The 12,578-nt window shown below is 43.4% G+C and overlaps 1 protein-coding gene across 1 annotated transcript in view; it reads right to left on the reverse strand.

The window, feature by feature from the left end:
• LOC136789125 (U1 small nuclear ribonucleoprotein 70 kDa-like) overlaps nucleotides 1-12,578 on the reverse strand; it is a 45,997-nt gene that overhangs the window by 17,458 nt on the left and 15,961 nt on the right. The gene's annotated exons all lie outside the window — the stretch shown is intronic.

Consider the following 12,578-nt stretch of genomic DNA (forward strand, 5'->3'; position numbering starts at 1 on the left):
AAAAGAAAAAGAAAAAGAAAAAGAAAAAGAAAAAGAAAAAGAAAAAGAAAAAGAAAAAGAAAAAGAAAAAGAAAAAGAAAAAGAAAAAGAAAAAGAAAAAGAAAAAGAAAAAGAAAAAGAAAAAGAAAAAGAAAAAGAAAAAGAAAAAGAAAAAGAAAAAGAAAAAGAAAAAGAAAAAGAAAAAGAAAAAGAAAAAGAAAAAGAAAAAGAAAAAGAAAAAGAAAAAGAAAAAGAAAAAGAAAAAGAAAAAGAAAAAAGAAAAAGAAAAAAGAAAGAAAAATAAAAAGATGTCCAGTCAACACCTATCAGCAGCCAGCAACTGGAAAGGAAACTGAAGTAAATTTTACTTCAGTTAAACCAATGGTTTAATAAATCTGGTATCTCCATAAAAAATCAGACAAAAGTTCTGTTTTTTGCTGGGCGGAGAGGGGGAAGAGGGCTTGTGTTAATCCAAAATTGCAATGCAGAGCTTGCATTTAGTTCTCGATGCAAAGATTCCCTTCCTTAGAACAGGATTATTTAAAGACAAGTTACTATTATTATTGTTATTGTTATTATTATTAATAGGAAATATTGTTGGGAAAAAATAGATCTAACCCTAAAGAAAGTGTGTTCTCATAAAAATGGCAGGTTATCTACTGAGAGAAAGAGTCAAGAGTGCCACTATGTCAGTAAAAGTTAACTACTAAGAGAGGTAGCAACCAGACCAACTGAGATAAAACACCTCATTGTATATCCTGAGGAAAGCAGTGCTAAACATGCAAAATAAAATAAAAAAGAAAGAAGTCAAGCCTAGGCAGAGATAAAAGTATGAGATATGAAAAACAGAACCACTTTATGGTCCATAACTACAGCTCAACCAGCCAGCAGGACATATAATAATGGCAGCTTAGAAGATCAGGATCTTTGTGCTGTGACTGTAAAGTATCCAAAGAACTTCACTATATTCATATTGTTGCATTTATTTGTCATATTCCTGTTACTTTTCAAATCAATGACCAATTTGATTCTTGCTGTGTTTCCCTGGAAAACTGATAGGCTATCGGTGAAGACAAAAACAATATAACCAAGGATTATTTTAAAAGAAATTTTGAATTATGGACAAATTTAAAGTTTTGATTAAAAAAGAAAGTGGAAGGAAGGAAGGAAGGAAGGAAGGAAGGAAGGAAGGAAGGAAGGAAGGAAGGAAGGAAGGAAGGAAGGAAGGAAGGAAGGAAGGAAGGAAGGAAGGAAGGAAGGAAGGAAGGAAGGAAGGAAGGAAGGAAGGGAGAAAGAAAGAGAGAAAGAAAGAGAGAAAGAAAGAAAGAAAGAAAGAAAGAAAGAAAGAAAGAAAGAAAGAAAGAAAGAAAGAAAGAAAGAAAGAAAGAAAGAAAGAAAGAAAGAAAGAAAGAAAGAAAGAAAAAAAGAAAGAAAGAAAGAGAAATGGAGAAAGAGAGAAAGGGAGAAAGAAAGAAAGAGAGAGAGAAAGAGAGAAAGAGAGAGAGAGAGAACAAAAGAACGGAAGAACGAAAGAATGAATGGAAGGAAGGAAGGAAGGAAGGAAGGAAGGAAGGAAGGAAGGAAGGAAGGAAGGAAGGAAGGAAGGAAATGAAGAAGGAAAGGAAGAAAGAAAGAAAGAAAGAAAGAAAGAAAGAAAGAAAGAAAGAAAGAAAGAAAGAAAGAAAGAAAGAAAGAAAGAAAGAAAGAAAGAAAGAAAAGAATACAAAGAAAAAGAAAAAAGAAAAAAAAAAAAAAAGAATGAAGTAGAACCACATACTGCTAGGTAATAGTACAGGAAAAATCAGCAATTAAATTATGATAGTATAATAGTGAATTATACTGAAATATTGAATAATACTGATGTTGTGGTTTAACCCGGCTGGCAGCTAAACACCACACAGCCGTTCGCTCACCCTCCCCCCTCCCTCTCTGGGATGGGGGAGAGAAACGGGAAAGTGAAGCCTGTGAGTTGAGATAAAGACAGTTTATTAAGACAGGAAAATAATAATAACAATAATAATAATAATAGTGATAATGGTAATAGTATTAACAATAATAATGTGTAAGAAACAAGTGATGCACAATGCAATTGCTCACCACCCGCTGACCGATGCCCAGCCTATCCCCGAGCAGCCGGCCCCCCACCCCGGCCAGCCACCCCTATATATTGTTTAGCATGACGTCAGATGGTATGGAATACCCCTTTGGCCAGTTTGGGTCAGCTGTCCTGGGTCTGTCCCCTCCCAGCTCCTGCTGCACCCCCAGCCTGCTCGCTGGCAGGACAGAGCAAGAAGCCGAAAAGTCCTTGGCCCGGTGTAAACACTGCTCTGCAACAATTAAAACATCAGCATGTTATCAGCGCTCTTCTCATCCTAATCCAAAACATAGCACCCTACCAGCTACTATGAGCTACTTAACTCTGTCCTAACTGGAACCAGGACAGCTATCCACCCCTTATTCCATACCATTTATGTCATGCTCAGGTTACACTCTGTCCAATACATTCTAATTAATCACCATTTTCATCTATGATATATAGCAATCATGGTAGTGATGACATACATTATTATATAATAATTAACATACTACAATTCAACTCATGGGCTATTCTCACCCAGTATCAAATCCCCTTGAGGTACACACCGGACCTCCCCATTCTTTTGCATTACCCACCAAGTGCATCCAGGTCCCTGAGCAAAAGCAATTCCACGAATGGGTTTGCCTTTTCCTGAGGCAGGAGTAGCCCAGACTGTTTTACCCAGCATGTTTCTTACGTGCACTACAGGAACTTTATCCCCTTCTACAGTGCGTAACAGGTTTGATTGGGCAGGTCCAGCTCGGTTGGCAGATCCCCTGGTATTGACTAACCAGGTGGCCTTTGCCAAATGTGTATCCCAATTTTTGAATGTCCCAGCACCCATTGCTTTCAGTGTAGTCTTCAACAGTCCATTGTATCGTTCAACTTTTCCAGAGGCTGGTGCATGATAGGGGATGTGATACACCCACTCAATACCATGTTCTTTGGCCCAAGTGTCTATAAGGTTGTTTCGGAAATGAGTCCCGTTGTCTGACTCAATTCTCTCTGGGGTGCCATGTCGCCATAAGACTTGCTTTTCAAGGCCCAGGATAGTGTTCCGGGCGGTGGCATGGGGCACAGGATATGTTTCCAGCCATCCGGTGGTTGCTTCCACCATTGTAAGTACGTGGCGCTTGCCGTGCGGGTTTGAGGGAGTGTGATGTAATCAATCTGCCAGGCCTCTCCATATTTATATTTCAGCCATCGTCCTCCATACCAAAGAGGTTTTGACCGTTTGGCTTGCTTGATTGCAGCACATGTTTCACAGTCATGAATAACCTGTGCTATAGTGTCCATGGTCAGGTCCACCCCTCGATCACGAGCCCATCTGTAGGTTGCATCTCTACCTTGATGGCCTGAGGTGTCATGGGCCCATCGGGCTATAAATAATTCACCTTTATGTTGCCAGTCCAGGTCCACCTGAGCCACTTCAATCTTAGCAGCCTGATCCACCTGCTGGTTGTTTTGGTGTTCTTCAGTAGCCCGATTCTTGGGCACATGAGCATCTACATGGCGTACCTTTACAACCAGGTTCTCTACCCGGGCAGCAATATCTTGCCACAATGCCGCAGCCCAGATGGGCTTGCCCCTGCGCTGCCAGTTGTTCTGCTTCCATTGCTGTAACCACCCCCACAGGGCATTTGCTACCATCCATGAATCAGTATAGAGATAGAGAGCTGGCCACTTTTCTCGTTCAGCAATATCTAAAGCCAGCTGAATGGCTTTTACTTCTGCAAACTGACTCGATTCACCTTCTCCCTCAGCAGCTTCTGCAACTCGTCGTGTAGGACTCCATACAGCAGCTTTCCATCTCCGATGCTTTCCCACAATACGACAGGACCCGTCAGTGAACAAGGCATATTTCTTCTCATTTTCTGGTAGCTTGTTGTACAGGGGGGCTTCTTCAGCACGAACCACCTCCTCCTCTGGTGATATCCCAAAGTATTTGCCTTCTGGCCAGTCCATAATCACCTCCAAGATTCCTGGGCGACTGGGGTTTCCTATTCGAGCCCGCTGAGTAATCAGTGCAACCCACTTGCTCCATGTAGCATCAGTTGCATGATGCGTAGAGGGGACCCTTCCTTTGAACATCCAGCCTAGTACCGGCAGTCGGGGTGCCAGGAGGAGCTGCGCTTCAGTACCGACCACTTCCGAAGCAGATCGAACTCCTTCATATGCTGCCAATATCTCCTTTTCAGTTGGAGTATAGCGGGCTTCAGATCCTCTGTATCCCCGACTCCAAAACCCCAGGGGTCGACCTCGAGTTTCCCCAGGTTCTTTCTGCCAGAGGCTCCAGGTGGGACCATTCTCTCCGGCTGCGGTGTAGAGCACATTCTTTACATCTGGTCCTGTTCGGACTGGCCCGAGGGCTACTGCATGAACTATTTCCTGCTTAATTTGTTCAAAGGCTTGTCGTTGCTCAGGGCCCCATTCAAAAGCATTCTTCTTACGGGTTACTTGGTAGAGCGGGTTTACAATCAGACTGTAATTTGGAATATGCATTCTCCAAAACCCCACGACACCTAGGAAAGTTTGTGTTTCTTTTTTGCTAGTTGGTGGAGACATAGCTGTTATTTTGTTGATCACATCCATTGGGATTTGACGGCGTCCATCTTGCCATTTTATTCCTAAAAACTGGATCTCTCGTGCAGGTCCTTTAACTTTATTCTGTTTTATGGCAAAACCAGCCTTCAGAAGGATTTGGACTATTTTCTTCCCTTTCTCGAAAACTTCTTCTGCAGTGTCACCCCACACAATGATGTCATCGATGTACTGCAGGTGTTCAGGAGCTTCCCCCTGCTCCAGCGCAGACTGGATCAGTCCATGGCAAATGGTAGGGCTGTGTTTCCACCCCTGGGGCAGCCGATTCCAAGTATATTGGACTCCCCTCCAAGTGAAAGCAAACTGTGGCCTGCACTGTGCTGCTAGAGGGATGGAGAAAAATGCATTAGCGATATCAATTGTGGCGTACCACTTGGCTGCCTTTGATTCCAGTTCATACTGGAGTTCTAGCATGTCCGGCACTGCAGCACTCAGTGGTGGCGTGACTTCGTTCAGGCCACGATAGTCCACTGTTAGTCTCCACTCACCATTAGACTTTCGCACTGGCCATATGGGACTATTAAAAGGTGAATGAGTCTTGCTGATCACTCCTTGGCTCTCCAGTTGACGAATTAGCTTATGGATGGGACTCAGGGAGTCTCGGTTGGTGCGATATTGCCGCCGGTGCACAGTTGTGGTAGCGATCGGCACTTGCTGTTCTTCAACCCTCAGCAACCCCACAACAGAAGGGTCCTCTGAGAGACCAGGCAAGGTAGACAACTGTTTAATGTCCTCTGTCTCCAAAGCAGCTATGCCAAAAGCCCAGCGGAACCCTTTTGGGTCCTTGAAATATCCTCTTCTAAGATAGTCTATGCCAAGGATGCACGGAGCATCTGGGCCAGTCACAATACGGTGCTTTTGCCACTCATTACCGGTTAGACTCACTTCAGCCTCCAATACAGTTAACTGCTGGGATCCCCCCGTCACACCATAAATACAGATGGGCTCTGGCCCTTTATAGCTTGATGGCATTAGAGTACATTGTGCACCGGTGTCTACCAAAGCCTTATACTTCTGTGCGTCTGACGTGCCAGGCCATCGAATCCACACAGTCCAATAAACTCGATTGTCCCTTTTCTCCCCCTGGCTGGAGGCAGGGCCCCTCTAGTCCTGGTCAGAATCTTCATTTCTGTGTTTAAAGGACTGCCTGCTGGAAGTTGGAGCAGCAAACCTTTCAGAGAACTCCTTTTTCCCAATTGTTTTCCTTTGCAATTCACGTACCCGTGCCTCTAGGGTCGCAGTAGATTTTCCATCCCATTTTCTCATGTCCTCTCCATGGTCACGTAGGTAAAACCACAGGGTGGCGCGGTGTGTGTGCCCACCATATTGTCTTCCTTGCATAGATGAACGTTTACCCCTAATAGCTGAGACACTGGTTTGTACAGGTGGGGAGGAAAATAAACTCTCTTTAAGTTGGTGGATCTCTTCAGAAAGTTTCTCCAAGGTATTCTCTTTTAGCTGGTGGACACTGGTTCGTTCAGGTGAAGGGGAAGATAATCTTTCTTCAAGTTGGTGGATCTTTTCAGAAAGTTTCTCCAAAGCATTCTCTTTTAGCTGGTGGACACTGGTTCGTTCAGGTGAAGGGGAAGATAATCTTTCTTCAAGTTGGTGGATCTTTTCAGAAAGTTTCTCCAAAGCATTCTCTTTTAGCTGGTGGACACTGGTTCGTTCAGGTGAAGGGGAAGATAATCTTTCTTCAAGTTGGTGGATCTTTTCAGAAAGTTTCTCTAAAGCATTCTCTTTTAGCTGGTGGACACTGGTTCGTTCAGGTGGAGGGGAAGATAAATTCTCTTTAAGTTGGTGGACCTCTTCAGAGAGTTTCTCCACAGCTGAGACACAGGCCTTTAGGGAAGAGGAGAGATTTCCTTCGTACTGCCGGAGTATTTTAGTCACTTCATTCACTGTGGGATTCTCCTCCGTTTTCCAGGCTAGCATTGCCAATGAGCTGGCATATGATGATGGGGCACTCTGTACAAACTTCCGCCACATGGGTAGTGTACACCGGACTGCATCTGGATCTGCGGATGTTTGTGCGTCGTCTAGGTCCTTATAAATTACTTCCCGTATGGCCAATTCCCTCAGGTACTGAATTCCCTTCTCCATGGTGGTCCATTTGCTTGGTAAACATACAAGTTCTTCCTTGAAGAGATACCTTTCCTTCACAGCTGACAGGAGACGCCTCCAGAGGCTGCGAGATTGTGCTCCATCTCCAATTGCTTTGTCAATGCATGCGTCCCTAGCAAGGGATCCCAGCCGCCTGGCTTCCTTGCCCTCCAATTCCACATAATTGGCTCCCGTGTCCCAGCACCGGAGCAGCCAGGTGACAAGCTGCTCGCCTATACAGCGACCAAAATCTTTTCGCACATCTCGTAGCTCACGCTGGTATAGAGTCCGGGTAATTACTGTTGATTTTTCGACATCCTCATCCTCATCTTCAGTCTCCTGCACCTTTGATGGCTGGTATGGAGTCCGGGTAGTTAGTGTTGATTTTTCGCCATCCTCATCCTCATCTTCAGTCTCCTGCACCTTTGATGGCCCAGCCTCGTCTTCACTACGCCCAGACTTAGCAGAAGACTGTCTGCGTTTTAAACGACCTGAGCCTCTATACCATTTTTTCACCTTGTCTACAGGGGCAACTTGCACTGCTACAGCTCGTTTCTCTGACCCAGCCACAGGGTCTGCCACAGGGGTTGGAATACCCTCTGCGGGGTCAACTTGCACTGCTACAGCTCGTTTCTCTGACCCAGACGCAGGGTCTGCCACAGGGGTTGGAATACCCTCTGCGGGGTCAACTTGCACTGCTACAGCTCGTTTCTCTGACCCAGCCACAGGAGTGGGAGCAGCTGCACGAGCTGGGGCAGCTGCAGGAGCTGGGGCAGCTGCAGGGGCTGGAGCTGGAGCGGCTGCAGGGGCTGGAGCTGGAGCGGCTGCAGGAGCCGGAACGGCTGCAGGAGCTGGAGCTGGAGTGGCTGCAGGGGCTGGAGCGGCTGCAGGAGCTGGAGCGGCTGCAGGAGCTGGAGCTGGAGTAGCTGCAGGAGCTGGAACTGGAGCGGCTGCAGGAGCCGGAACGGCTGCAGGAGCTGGAGCTGGAGCGGCTGCAGGGGCTGGAGCTGGAGTAGCTGCAGGAGCTGGAACTGGAGCGGCTGCAGGAGCTGGAGCGGCTGCAGGAGCTGGAGCTGGAGCGGCTGCAGGGGCTGGAGCTGGAGCGGCTGCAGGAGCCAGAACGGCTGCAGGAGCTGGAGCGGCTGCAGGAGCTGGAACTGGAACGGCTGCAGGAGCTGGAGCGGCTGCAGGAGCTGGAGCTGGAGTAGCTGCAGGAGCTGGAGCGGCTGCAGGAGCTGGAGCGGCTGCAGGAGCTGGAGCTGGAGCGGCTGCAGGAGCTGGAGCTGGAGCGGCTGCAGGAGCTGGAGCTGGAGCGGCTGCAGGAGCTGGAGCGGCTGCAGGAGCTGGAGCTGGAGCGGCTGCAGGAGCTGGAGCTGGAGCGGCTGCAGGAGCTGGAGCTGGAGCGGCTGCAGGAGCTGGAGCTGGAGCGGCTGCAGGAGCTAGGTTGCTAATAGCATCAATTGCAGCTCGATAGGCACAAGCCAGACCCCAGCACGCTACAGTGATTTGTGTCACTTTGGAACTGCCAGAGTCATGACACCTTTTTTTCAAGCATTCTGCCAGCTTTTTAGGATTTTGCAGTTGTTCAGGGGTGAATGTCCAAAACACTGGAGGTGACCACTGCTCTAGAAACCTGCCCATATCCTCCCACACTCCCTGCCACTCGCAACTATCCCGCCTCAAGACAGATCTCCGGATGAGATTCCTAAGTAGTTGTTTAACCCTCCACAAAATCTGAAGCGCATTCAGGAGACATAACAACACGAGCAGGCTGGTCTGAGTATCCCAAGGATATTCAACATCTCGGAGAACCACCGTAACTAGCTCGGGGGATAAGAGGGTGGTGGTGAAGGAGAAAGGGAGAGTGAACAGGTAGGGAAACATGTCTTCCCCTGTCCCCTTCACAGATTGGCTCCCTAACGAAAACAGGCAATAGGTGTAATTGCTAATAGTTTCCGAGATATGGGTTCCAAAGTATAGAGTCAATGTCAGTGCTGAGTACAAATACCAGGTTAAAGTCGTGACCAGATATTTCATCATTTCATAAGCCATTGCTACACCGCACAGTACCATAACAATCTTAAACCAGGGCCCGGAAAGGATAAACAGTGCAACAGGGAGCACATACAGAAAGTAACGCACCATAAAACTCAATTTGGAATACAGGTACAGCAGACTGGAGATTAAGGCAATCAACATCGTGACTAGCAACTATTAAGCAGGTCCAATACTTATACCAATTTTAGTTTAACACACTCTGGTCAGATTTGTCGATATCTCAACCCTTCGAGCCCCACGTTGGGCGCCAAAAAGACTGTTGTGGTTTAACCCGGCTGGCAGCTAAACACCACACAGCCGTTCGCTCACCCTCCCCCCTCCCTCTCTGGGATGGGGGAGAGAAACGGGAAAGTGAAGCCTGTGAGTTGAGATAAAGACAGTTTATTAAGACAGGAAAATAATAATAACAATAATAATAATAATAGTGATAATGGTAATAGTATTAACAATAATAATGTGTAAGAAACAAGTGATGCACAATGCAATTGCTCACCACCCGCTGACCGATGCCCAGCCTATCCCCGAGCAGCCGGCCCCCCACCCCGGCCAGCCACCCCTATATATTGTTTAGCATGACGTCAGATGGTATGGAATACCCCTTTGGCCAGTTTGGGTCAGCTGTCCTGGGTCTGTCCCCTCCCAGCTCCTGCTGCACCCCCAGCCTGCTCGCTGGCAGGACAGAGCAAGAAGCCGAAAAGTCCTTGGCCCGGTGTAAACACTGCTCTGCAACAATTAAAACATCAGCATGTTATCAGCGCTCTTCTCATCCTAATCCAAAACATAGCACCCTACCAGCTACTATGAGCTACTTAACTCTGTCCTAACTGGAACCAGGACAACTGAATAGTATAAAAGTGTGAATGTTAGCCCTCCCCTACTCCTTAGGAGGATATAAGGACAAATTTAAAGTAGATAGACACTTAGTAGCAAGCTAAATTTGGAAATAGATCCTTCTCAAACAAGCTTGTGAAACTTCCTAAAGTTGTTACAGATCAAATGCATGCAGTCATACAATCTATCACTTGCCTATTTAGATTATAAACTTCTCCACAATAGAGGTAATTTTTGACCCTGTGCCTACTGCAGTGGTGTTTCAGTCATGGTGGGAGCTTCTGGTAATATCTTGCTAAATCAGTCAGTAAAGACTATGGTCATTTTTTGTCCCTGTGTGCTGTTTCTGCTACCTTTCTGTGGGATTACACATGGAAGAGCATCTGTATCTAAAAGAACCGAAAGGAATACTTATATCATATAAATAGAGGTGCCTGTACTATACAGGTCTATATTTAGTCATTCTTTATAGTCAAATTAGAAAATAAAATTAAAAAAAAAAAATAAATCAGGGTAAGACTTATATGATGTATTAGCAAAATCTGTTTAAGGATAAGATTAGCGCTTTACTTCAAAAGCGCTTTTTTCATTTTGTTGACAATACACGGACAACTAGCCCAGATATACACAGTTACACGTTAGATTTCCATTCTTGGACAAATTAGTTCCAAATTAAATGATCCAAATGCAAAAAATGTACTTGATTGAACAGTCACAAACTACTTAAAGTAGTTCCAATAGCTCCCAAAGCAGATAGTGGAGTTAAACAAACCATGTTTCCAGTTAGAACAATTATTATTGTTTCACAGGTACGATGGATACCATTAAGAAAAGATATTAGCCTATGAGGAAAACTAAATTCAAGGGAGATGTGAGGAGCACTTATTTTCGTAAAGCTGATGTTGATAAATCTGTGTTGACAGCAAAAAATAATATTCATGCTTTGGTTGACTATTTAATCATGGGTCTCTCTCCTACATCCTTTTTAGAACTTTCCGTAACTAAGATATCCATTATGGAAAAGATCTGATGTTCCCAAACTTCCCACAAAATACAACCCAGTAGTGACATGTTCAAGAGATTTACTGAGAAGTTAAAAGTAAATGTGAAGGTAACACACATTGAACATAGGAGTCATCTGTGTCAAAACTCATACATTGTTTAGAAAAGTTGCTTGGCTATAATTTTTCTTTCAAAGTTCTGGCAGTTTCTTACCAGCACTTCCTAAACTATTCCAGGGTGGCTTTTCCCTCATAAAATTCTTGATTCTTGCCACTGTCTTCCTTCTATCATGGGCTTTCACATCACAGTTTGCTCAGCTAGATCTTTTATTTATTAAACAGAAACTGTTGAAGAAGCATTGAAATGCTCTCTTCCCTCCACTCCTAAAAGTGGAAAATAAAACTAACAAACCATAATCTTGAAATTGGCATACTACTCAGTATACTTATTATCAGTAAATAGCAAAACTAAATAGATAGATAGATAGATAGATAGATAGATAGATAATAATAAAAAACTTAGAGAACACCAGAAAAAAAAATCATACAGAATATATATATATATATTTATACACCATGACTTGCTATTCTAACTAAACACATTTTTAAGAGGAAATTGTCATGATTCAGGAACTTAGACTGTAAACAGAAAATCAGGGAGGTCTTTCAATTGTGCGTTGCCTTAATGACAATTAAGGTGATGTTCTTTTTCACTGGTTATAGATAAGATTCTGTCTTTGCCAACTGTAGAGCAAAAATATAGTCAATGCATAAACACTATGTTCCTGCTCTCTTCTAGCATCTACAAAGAGATGACACTGTTTCAGTGGATAAGAATATTTGTATTTGTTACAAGTATTTGTTATTGGGTTTAGTTGTTAAAAATAATGATTTATTTATTTATTTTTATTTATTTTTGGCTCAGTAACTGTACCTCATATATTACCCAGGAGCATGATATGCTAGAAAACAATGCATACATATATGTATATATACAAATGTATGTCTTTACATTAGTATGTATATATTTACATTAGGATGTATATATTTACACTTATAGATTTAACATTTATAAAACGTTACATGGAAAGTTGTAGAATCTGTTTATTTTCTTAAAATTGTCTTGAAAACTGGAAAAATACAATATGAAATAAACCTCCAAAGTAAAGGTTTTGGGAAACAGTTTTAAGAACATTCAGAAAGTTGTGTTTTCATTAAAGCATAAACCTATAAACTAAATTAAAGTTAAAAAATAACTCCCCCAAAAGATATATACACATTTCAATTGAATACACAATTCAATTTTCCAGTCTTTAATGCTTAAAAGTAAGAATTGATTCTAAACAAAATTTTATCAAAACAGATAAAACTTCAAATGAAAAGGTTTTTTTCTGGAACCTTTTTCCTAAAATGACATTTTCTGATGGAGAACTTATGAGTTTTCAGTTTTTGTTTTGTTATATTTTATATGAACAACTATAGAAGATATATATATTAACCCCTCCATTTCTGGCATCTTTCCTGTCATTTTATGACCATATATGGTATTTTCAAAGACATTGGGGGCTTCTTGAGGGCAAAGAAAATCTTCAGAGAATAGGTACTATTTTCCCCTTGAAAATGGTCTGAATCGCATCAGTTTTCTATCACTCGTGTCATTTTCCTTGATGTTCCATGACACACACTGAAAACACAGAGAAAAAGCCACTTTAACTGTTGCTGTTAAGTCCCAGCCACCTGACAGAATGTATTATCCTCAAGAGCACTGACAGAGTAGGTTTCTTTAAAAACGTGATTAAAAGGGTCACAAAATATCAAGGAGTAAAAGAAAGGAAGGAAGCAAAAGACACAGACTGGTACTTATAGTTTTAAATCCAAAGTATTATATTTAATACCTGATGATTTTTTTTTCCCAGATATTCTTATCC

This window comes from Anser cygnoides, chromosome Z (assembly GCF_040182565.1).
Source record: "Anser cygnoides isolate HZ-2024a breed goose chromosome Z, Taihu_goose_T2T_genome, whole genome shotgun sequence".
In the NCBI taxonomy this organism is placed as follows: Eukaryota; Metazoa; Chordata; class Aves; order Anseriformes; family Anatidae; genus Anser; species Anser cygnoides.